Source organism: Lycium ferocissimum, chromosome 4, assembly GCF_029784015.1.
Source record: "Lycium ferocissimum isolate CSIRO_LF1 chromosome 4, AGI_CSIRO_Lferr_CH_V1, whole genome shotgun sequence".
NCBI lineage: Eukaryota > Viridiplantae > Streptophyta > Magnoliopsida > Solanales > Solanaceae > Lycium > Lycium ferocissimum.
Window position 1 is genome coordinate 54,713,871 of NC_081345.1, and position 10,903 is coordinate 54,724,773.

Below are 10,903 nucleotides of genomic sequence, written 5' to 3' on the forward strand. Positions count from 1 at the left end.
ACCTCTCGCCTCGAGCCATATCTACAAAAAAATGTGGACATGGTTAAATCCAAAGCATGATCGTCAAAATATCCAAAGCCGGATGTCACGGACAGCTTTAGCATGCTTTGGGTGTTTTGCAAAATTTAAACAACGAATAAGGATGTTTCAAACAGTCATGATGAAACGATATCCTTAAATAAATCCGGACAACATGATGCTACCCACTCAAACAAGTCACTTGCATTGAGATCAATCTTCAAACAACGAGACAAACACACACACACCGTATATACCTATTATGCACACATTCAAATAAACAAAGAAAGAAAATTTTTAAATAGCCAAATAACAACACTAAGTTGCGCTTTTAAATCACAATCTATAGAGATCAACTTCGTAATAATAGCACGATTCGAGAAAGCCTAATTTCGTACCAACTTCAACAAAGACAAAGACATAGATCCAAAGACACAAAAAAATCGTAGCAAAAAACTAACACCAAAAAAACACAAGAGAGAAACTTGAGCACCACCCTCTCAGGCTAGTGACATTAAATTCCACCGATTCTACTCATATAGGACATGATGTGGTACGGTTATTCAAAGTGAGAGATTTGGCACAAAGAATGCCTTTGGAAGCAGGATCAAGGGTATTATTGAAAACTTGGTGCAAAGGTGTTTATTTATTTCTATTTGGTTTTGCGGGCTAATTTTTGGGTTGAATGAACTCGTGGTACATGGAAACATAAGCATACCAAAGAGTCTTGTTTGGTTGACTATCAAATGCCTCAACAAAAATGTATACAGGATGTGATGCAAAAATGGTAAAGATCATCACTTCTAACATTAAGCAAGGTTTCGGTTTTCAATAGGTGTACGAGAACTGAAGCCTAGAAATACCAGGAAAACAGCACAAGCTCACAGTGTAAGCTGCAGTAGGAGATGGCAGACAAAAATAAGGCTAGGCTGGTATTAAGAGAGGCAACAGCTCCTGACATGCTGATGCCTATCAGATATGCATCACAGGAGCAACTTGATCAGCTTTGGTTTGGATGCTATGGGTGCACAAGGGCCTTTTTTACAGGATGTTGGGGTGATTTAATAAGGAGACATAAGGCTGGTGAGGTGGAGAGAAAGGGACCCGTCTTGGTGGTGTATGTGGTTTGCTTGTACGAAAAAAAAAAAAAAAAAGGGTGAAGAAAAGGGAAACGGAGCCGGTGTGACAAACTTTACACATCACTAGGAATTGCATTAGAAAGCTGGTTTGGAGCAAGGAAAGTCAACAAAGAGCACATGAAGGACATCAAGCGACGCAAGGTATTATATGCAACAAGTGGCCACGAAGCTTGGAGGTGTTTTGCGTATAACTTGGACACAAAAGGGTCGTATACAACTCAAGGTGGCCAGGAAAGAAAATGGCATGATGTTAAAAAAAAAAAAAAAAAAAATCTGGTGTTTCTTGCAACATGCTACTGATATGATTCAACATGGAGACACAAGGGTGGTGAGGTGGAGAGAGTAATGGAAAAATGCACCCTGGTAATAAAAATCACAAAGGTTTGCTGGATCAAACTAGAATTTGGCAAGGTTAAACTCAATACCGATGGCAAAGCATTTGGGAATCCTGGACCTCTACGGTGGTGAGATTATAATGACTTATGCCATACCTTTGGGGATTAGGACCAACAATAATGCAAAATTGAAGCCCGACACGATGCGGGAAGGGTAAAACTAAACACCGATGGCGGTGCTTTAGGTAATCTTGGAAAATTGGTCTTGAGGGCATACTAACGAGATCATGAAGGGAGCATCATTGTTGTTTTCCCTTGGAGAAGGAAACAATAATTTGCTGTAATGAGAGATCGCCGTAGTTTCTTTGCAATGTCGACCGCATTTGCGGATCGTCGTAGCTTTGTAGCAATGCAGAATTGACATCGACATCGAATTCATGGAGAAATTCACCGAAGTTGTGGCTTAACCGATTAACATGATTTGGTGCATCTTTGCATCCGATTTGTTATTTGACCGTGATGGCAAGGAGATTGCGGGGATTCCTTGGCATAACTCATGAAACTTAATTATGAAACAAGGAGATTGCGGTTTGACTCAAAAGAACAAATCACAAGAACAAAATTTACTGGTGTGAATCGGGAATCGGGGAGAAAAAAAAAAGGGAGGTTTGCAATAAAATGTGCGGAATCAAGCAAAAATCAATGCGAGTAAGATACAACTTGTCGCATATCCATAGCGCATACTAAGAGACCATGAAGGGAGTATCATTGCTCTAATGCAACTATAAGAATCAGCTATGGAGAGATGCAGCTGCTGCTACAAGATTTGGTTTGGGACTATGTTTATGCAAAGAAGGCTGATGTTTGGTGCTGGATTGGAAAGAATACATTATCATCATGTTCAAATCCTTTTGGAGGAGAACATGGTGATATATTTTTTCACTAACATTTTTTTTTTTGCGGGGCTAAGGTACGTATGGACATTCAATTTCTTCTGTAAAGTAGGAAATGATGTGGTACAGGCTGGAGCAGTCTCTCTTTCCATTGATCCTACATCTATAGGAAGGGATATGGGAAGTGATGTTATGATAGCACAAGGGGAAACAAAGACTGCAAGCAGATGTCTTTCAACAAATAAGTCATAGGGGCACAAATTGTTAACTCAGGGCAAGCTTGAAACGAACAAATGTCACAATCTCAAAGGCTACAGATTAGCAAATCTCTTGAAGAACTGCAGTCCTGGTTTACTAATCTTGTTAAGCAAGTTTAAGACTAGTAGCGACGGATGCATTTTCTACTACGGAGTCACATCGCAATTTGATACATTGATGAGAATCTAGATCATTACGGCTTCCAAGAAGATATTAACACCACAACGAGAATCATGACAACGAGAATCACATGGTATGACACACATGATGAGTTAACGGTTTGCGAGAATTTCGAAAAATGCGTAATACATGACAACACAAGCGTAGTTTTCATCAAATTCAATTTTGGCCATACTTGCTCATCAGTTGTAGAAAAAATGTAGCAGTTCTTTGTCATCAACAACTGCTATTTATCATTTTATACAAATCAATAGTCAAGTTACTGTACGTAGAGAGAGAGGAGATAAATAAACTTAAGTGAGAAGAACTTCAATACGAGCAACAATACCTCAACAACAACGGCTAAAATGCGTAACCTTCAATGAGTAGCACGTCAATGAATTCGACCGGTACCGTCCACTACGTATCCGTAATATAAATAACATCGGGAGGATTCTATCAAAGGTTGAACTAAAACTATAATGGCATTTATCAAACAACATAGTCGCATAGTACACTACAAGATTCAGTAAGTAATGATGAAAGTGGTAAAATAGGTTAAAGAAAACAATAAAGAAAAACTGTGGTGCAAATCAAAACACTCAACCATCCATCAGAAATTTTTACACCCAAATCTTAAGCAAAATACAATAAAGATACAACAACACATGTTACTAAGCATTAGTCACTATCGTTCCTTCTTCGAACTCTTCCTCATCCTCCGTAGTTTCCTCTCGTTTCATACTCTTCTTCGGTTTCATACTCTTCTTCGCTTCAAACTCTTCTTCTCGTAGATTCATTTTGGATTTCATGATGCTCGGCAATAACCTATCATCGATGGGTTCATCCATTACAATTGCATTCCCGTTTGGATCATATAAGAGTATATTTTCATCAATCGAAACATTCATATCTATCTCGTGGACTTCAACTTCTTCAACTTGGAATGGAACATTCAAATCTGGAGCTGTCACCATTACTTCCTCATCGGCTAATTCAACAACATTTCGAGGTTTGACTTTCAACACAGCGACCCAATCATCCTTATCCTTTTTCTTGCTAGGATACGACACATAACACACTTGAGTTGCTTGCATCGCAAGAATAAAAGGTTCATATTTTTTATATCGGCGACGATGATTAACATCAACCAATTTGTACTGATTATGCTTTTTAACACCAACATCCATAGTTGGATCAAACCATTCACAGTTGAATAACACAGTTGCTTTAAAGGATCTTCACGAAATTCCACTTGTATAATCTCTTTTATCCGTCCATAGTAATCACCAAAATTTGGATCCGAGATACAAACTCCACTTGTTCATTGTTGATCTTGCGCTACCATGACCAATAGTATGCGTGTGAAATTTGTATCCATTAGTAAAATACACGAAATGACATGTAGCGCCTATTAGTGGTCCATGAGCAGCAGACTACGCAAGAATTTATTCTCAATATGGTTGCGGACCTATTTGGAAAAATGTAAGACTTAGTTAAATTTTGAGAATTTAATAACATATTGTATAAAAATTAATGATTGTTGAAACTTACATATTCCTTGAACCATATAGAGAAATATGCTTCAAGGCTCTCATCTATTTGACCTTGAGATAGATTCGGGAATTCTCCTTGCAGACGTTGCACATACATACTTCATTGCAACAAATTAAGTTCAATAGAAAGTCATGATATATATGGAGACATTTATAATAATAATTGAGTTTAACATTCAAATGTTACCTCACAAACGGTTCAACCTCTTTACAATTTAGTAAAATGTAAGTTTGGGCAGCCTTGATTTCTTCAAGGGATAAATTCCTCTTTTTTGCTTCTCCCCATAGTCGACCGGGATGGGTGAATATTGATAAATTTCCTTCAAGATCTTCTACAGCACCACCATCATCATTACGGTCCACATCGTGATTACGTGTCATGACATGAGGTTCAAAATAATGAGAAAACAAATGTGTTGACTCCTTCATCAAGTATGCTTCACAAATGGAACCCTCAACACTAGCTTTATTCCCAATCATTCTTTTAAGAGTTCCGAGGTACCTAAATACATAAATGGATGGACCGTTATATTAGAAAAGTTATGTTTAGCATACTTGTCACAATTTGAACATAAAGTTTCAAATTTACCTTTCAAAAGGATACATCCATCGATATTGTACGAGTCCGGCAATCTTTGCTTCATATGGCGAGTGCACGGGCAAATGTTCCATTGAGTCAAAGAACCCGGGGGAAATATACGTTCTAACTTACACAAGATTTGCGGGATGTACGCCTCTAATCTTTCCATGTCATCCACTCGTAGAGTGGTCGAAGTAAGATCTTTAAAAAATAAGCTCAATTCTGTAAGTGCTTGCCACACATTCTTGGGAAGCGAGTTCACGAAAAGCAATAGGCATTAGTCGTTGCATGAACACATGGCAATCATGACTTTTCATGCCAAATAATCTTTTCGCGTTTGTGTCTGGACATCTACCCAAATTCGAAACATATCCATCTGGAAACTTCAAACCCTTCACCCAATTGAACAAGATAACTCTTTCTTCCTTAGCTATTGTATATATAGCTTTTGGATATTTTCCACTAGTGTCCTTTGCCAACTGTGGTCGATCACAGTAATTTACCATATCTTGACGTGATTGTAGATTGTCTTTGGTTTTGTTATCAATATTAAGAATTGTATTAAATACATTATCAAAGACATTTTTTTCAATATGCATGACGTCAAGATTATGTCGAATCATGTTAGAACTCCAATAAGGCAAATCCCAAAATATGCTTCGCTTTTTCCATCCACAAGACTTACATATTCTCTGATTAACTTCCTGTGCATCTAACTCTGTTACTTTCCTTATCCCCAAGTCACAAATTTGGTTCAAAATTTCCTCTCCTGTTCTATAGAGTGGTGATAGTCTTTTGACAGTCTTACCTTTGAGAAAGTTTTTACGATCTCTCCTAAAAGGATGATGTTGGTCAAGGAACATTCTGTGACTATCAAACCAAGATGTTTTCTGCCATGTTGTAATCTAAAGGATTGTGTTTCCTCCATACAATAAGGACATGCTAACTTGCCCGCAAATGCTCCATCCCGATAACATAGAATATCTTTGGGAAGTCACCGATTGTCCACATCAAAGGCCCTCGGTTGAAAGTTTTGCTTTTTCGAGATGTCAAATGCTTCTACACTGTCTCCCACAACAAAGTCAATTCCTTTATTAGAGGTTGCGAGATAAACATCAATTTTATGTTTGGGATTGTTTGGCCCGGGAACAATGACGATTAAGAACATATATGCCTCTTTCATACACATTCCTGGAGGCAAATTGTATGGGGTGACAATCACTGGCCACGAAGAGTATTTCCTCCCAGATTGACTAAACGGTTGGAAACCATCAGTACATAACCCTAACCTTACATTCCTTGGTTCAGCAGTAAAAAAAGAATGAGTTTCATTGAAGTTCTTCCAAGCCTCGAGTCGATGGATGACGCATTACCCCATCCTCTTGTGTATGCTCATGATGCCATCTCGTGTCGGCGGTAGTAGCATGGGATGCATATAATCTTTTCAATCTAGGAATCAAAGGAAAATAATACATTTTCTTGTAAGGGACCAATTTCCTCTTACGAGAGCCGACACGACGCTTATACCTCTGGTTACCACGAATTTACAAGATGTAAGGTGTTCATCATCACCCCAATACAACATACATCCTGAATCACAACAATCAATTTTTTCAACTGGCAAACCCAAACTACGCACTAGTTTCTTAGTCTGATAATAGCTATCAAGCACTTTGTTATCTTCAGGTAAAGCGTCTTTCAACAATTGTATCATTTGGTTATAACCTCTCTGTGACAAAGTATTCTCCATTTTAATATTTAACATTCTGGAGACTACTGCAAGTTGAGAGAGAGAAGAACCGGGATATAATTTTTCATCAACGACTTGTAGCAAATTGTAAAATCTTTGGGACTCGGGATTAGGCTCCTCCTCCATTGAAGGATTAGGCTCCTCCTCCATTAAAGGTTCATAAGGATGAGAAGAATCAACTTCAATATTGCTATAAGATTGCGAACTCGAACCCGACCAAAGTTGGGTCCAAATTGCATCCAAGACCATTTGTCGGTATGGATCATCGAATCCCGATTCAGGTTGATAACCATCATGCAAATCATTACCAGAAGCTATCTCACCGATCACATCTTTTTCCCCTTGATACTCCCAAACAAAATAGTCCTCAACAAATCCAAAATTAAAAAGGTGATATTCAACGATTTCAACATCCATGTATTTAATGTTGTGACATTTTTTACATGGACATCTAACCTTGTTACCGCTCATGTAATTTCGTTGAGAAAGTGCAAATTGGATAAAATTATCTACACCGGTTACAAAGCTAGAATTTATACCCCCTCGGCCATCCAACCTATTGTACATCCAATCACGCTCTAGATTATTCATGTTCCTATTAATGTTGACATAAACGAAGCAATCAAATTAATGTTAAATGTCTTCATATCATTAATACAACCGAATGACCTCTAAATGGAAGAACAAGCTGAAATAACTTAGTGAAAATGACATATCATTCACCTTTTAGTTAAAAAAAAAATGACAAACTGAAATTAACAAAAGCCGAAACAAAAAAAAAAATCGAGTAAGAAACCCGAGTTCACTAACAACGATTTCAAATCACAGTTATATAAAGAATGTTGAGTTCTTCAAGCTTTTTCTCGACATGCAATAAATTAAAACAAACTTTAACCACCAAATAATATTATCCTACAAGATTTAGCACAAACAAAGGTCGAATTTCCATTTTCATCGATTTTCGCCCAAATAGAGATTCCCAATACTTAACCTCCAAATAAATTATAAACCCAACGAGTTTTCAACACACCCAACTTCGATTTTAGCCAAAAAAAACACTTAAAACACTCTGTCATTTAGATAATAAGCAAGAAAACACGGATATCTTAATTTCGTTTTAGATTTAATGTCGAAAAACACAAAGAAGGAGGTAAAGAAGAAAGAAAGCGCCCATAACACATACAAAAATCAAAACATACCTTTCCTTTAGATAAAAATTGCGGTAGAAGAAGAGAAAAACACAATGTAAACCCTAGATTCACATTATTTTGATCTATGTTGTGCTCTCTCTCTCTATGTTACCAATTTCGCACGATCTATCTCTCTATCCGTGTTGGCTACTGTGTTGGAAATGAAAGAATGCGTAACCTAGCTAGGAGATATCTTTTGTTTTTTACATTTAACGACGGAATAGCGACGGATTTTACAATCCGTCGCTAAATAATACATTGATTTCTTTTAATAGTTAATATTGCGACAAAATTTTCCGTTCTTTGCAAATATATATATTTTTCTAGAAAAATTAAAGGCCTAGCGACGGATATTTCGTTCTTTGAATCCGTCGCTAATTAAAAATAAAATTTGTCGCGCCTCTTCACGTTGCTAAATCTGTAGTAAATTTAAGGCGCCAAAAATTCGCGCTAATTATTAGTAACGAAACTCATTTTTCGTTGCTAATCCGTCGCTATATAATGAGATAAAATTTTAGTTTCTTTTTTTGCGACAAAATGAGGTATCCGTAGCTAATCCGTCGTTAATTAGCGACGAATATGGTCTGTCGCTAATATTCCGTCACTAAACGCTGATTTTTTAGTAGTAAAAGAACTCACAAATAAATCTCACCACACATGACACATGAAAACTCAAGTAGAATATGTATCCAAGAACCAATTGAAACAAATGAACTCAAAAAGTCACTCATAATCTAAAGAGACTAATTAGTGAAAGTAAGAGCCAAAAATTGAGTCTAAAAGTCACAACAAAAATCCTTACTTCAGTCGTTTTTCTTTTTCAAAAATCAAGATTCATATGCCAAGGTTTAAATGTGTTTGGTACCAAGCAAGCCAAAATTGGCCAAGGAGCAAAAATCACATCCCAACCCACTTTAACTCCTAACAAAAACTAAAGAAGCGGGAAAAAAAAAGGTACCAAAATAAAGTCAATCTACCAAGTTATCATCCATCATGACATATCACACCCCATCACAAAATATCCATCAAAATGAAGTCTCGCCCTCCAACTAAAAATATTGCATTGTCCTCAATGTAACTATATAAGTAAAGAAAAAGTTAGGAGGGACTCCCTGGAAACATATGCCAATGAGAGATTTTCATGTTTTGCTCTTCCTTGAACTGCAAGTGATGTTAAACTAATTGAAGAGAAGCTTAGATTTGTCCCTGAATCAAAAATTTTGCTGCAAAAATAATTCCATTCTCTGAACATATGGATTAATACTCAACATATTATTCCGTCGAGCAAAATGGTGGAAGAGTACATTGGGCTGCACGTGCAGCCACATAAGGCCATTGTTGGAGCTAATGCATTTGCTCATGAAAGTGGCATCCATCAGGAAAATTTTAGCACCATGCACTGAAAATCAAAATTTTTAGAGCTTGTATATGACATTGAAGAAAACGAACTAGAGGGCCTGTGGAAGTCTTGGCCTCTCTACAACAACTGTTTTGCACTTCCACCAATTTTCCTTCAAGTAAACACTAATCCATACACAAAATTTCAGATGCTTCATTAGTTCATGAAGTTTTAAACAAACAGCTTATTACCCAATTGATTCAATATTAACATGAATAACCAATGCAACACATTCCTTAGTCGAATAAGATCGGTTTTACCAAAGACAAAACTCAAGCAAGGAAATACAAAAATTTGCATTTTTCTGCAACTCAAAACTCATTACTGCTTGCAGGACAGTTTCACTCAAAATTCAATAGCATACCAAATTTACTATCCAGCCTAGCAGGGACACCAACGTCAAAGAGGTCAGAAACCACGCTTTGGAATTACATAACATTCTCTTCGTGTTTAAGTTCTAGCGAGGTGTCCGAACTCCCTCATATACAAAACCACACATCAAAACTAACTTCTATGCATCTATTAATGTTGCTTGGTTACTCAGACTTCACCAGCGAATCATTTTTTTTTTTCCGGACAATTTGTTGAGCAGTTTGTGTGCTTCCACTTTAAACAAGTTCTTTGTAAAAAGGAGATGATTAAATTACCCTCCCAAAAATTGGAAATTATAGTTCTATCTTATCTTCATCTCATTCAAAAAACAACAACACTAGAATTTCACACAATTTCTGCGTTAAATTCCACACAAATGGATCCACAGAAGAAAACCTATTAGAACTGTGGGCCTCACCCGTCTACTACTCGACCTTAAGTAACTACAGTTAGGAGGATGGATGGTAGCTTCTATTCCTTGATTGCCCCGCAAGTGAAATAAGGGATTCTAATGCTTCTTGAAGCCAAATAAGGGCATAAACCACTATATAGAGTCTTGAGTGCCTTAGCCGTAGTGCCCTAGCGCTAGCGAGTTAGCGCAACAACTTAGTGTCTTGTTTTCTTGGCAGTTTTTTTTTTTTTTTTCACATAAGGTCCGCAGGAAAGCGGCTGGGAAAAAAAAAAGTTCTGCCAACAAAAGAATTGAGGAGAGAGGGAGGACGAGAAAGAGAGAAGAGAAGGGAGTGAGAGTAGTTACCCGATGGTCGCTGGACTAGTGGAGTGCCCGGGGTGGTGCAGTGAGGAGCTGTGGTGGTGTGTGAGGGTGGAATCGCAGTGGGGAGGGAGCTGAAATAGAAATACCTAGGCGTGGCTTTCATGCGTTCTTTTCTTAAAAAAAATACCAACCCAAGGGCACTTGGAAGATTTAACTTATGGTGACAAATAAGTCTACTAATTAGAAATGATAATAAATTTAGCCAGCCAAGGTCAAACATGTCTTAAAAATATGATTAAGTTAAATAGGACTGAATTATAATTTTTAAAACTCCTTAATCTTTTATAAAATATAAAAAGACCCCAATTTAATCCCAAAAAACTCACCAGCCCCCCTTCTCCTCTTCCCACCCCTCCCCCGCCCTACAACCTCCCCTCAACAAATTTTTTTTCTTAAGTTTTGATATTTTTTACTTGCTTTATCACCAACCCCCTTGCTCCCCCCCCCTCCCCCCCCCCCCCCGCCCCCCTCGCCAACCC

The 10,903-nt window shown here is 37.5% G+C and overlaps 1 long non-coding RNA gene across 1 annotated transcript; it reads right to left on the bottom strand.

The window, feature by feature from the left end:
- Window positions 1–8,841: 8,841 nt before the first annotated feature.
- Window positions 8,842–10,529, bottom strand: LOC132054871 (uncharacterized). Its single transcript, XR_009414387.1, has 2 exons — window positions 10,407–10,529; window positions 8,842–9,402 (listed from the first exon to the last, which is right to left on the bottom strand). It is a non-coding gene; the product is annotated as an uncharacterized LOC132054871 (long non-coding RNA).
- Between the last annotated feature and the right edge of the window lie 374 nt (window positions 10,530–10,903).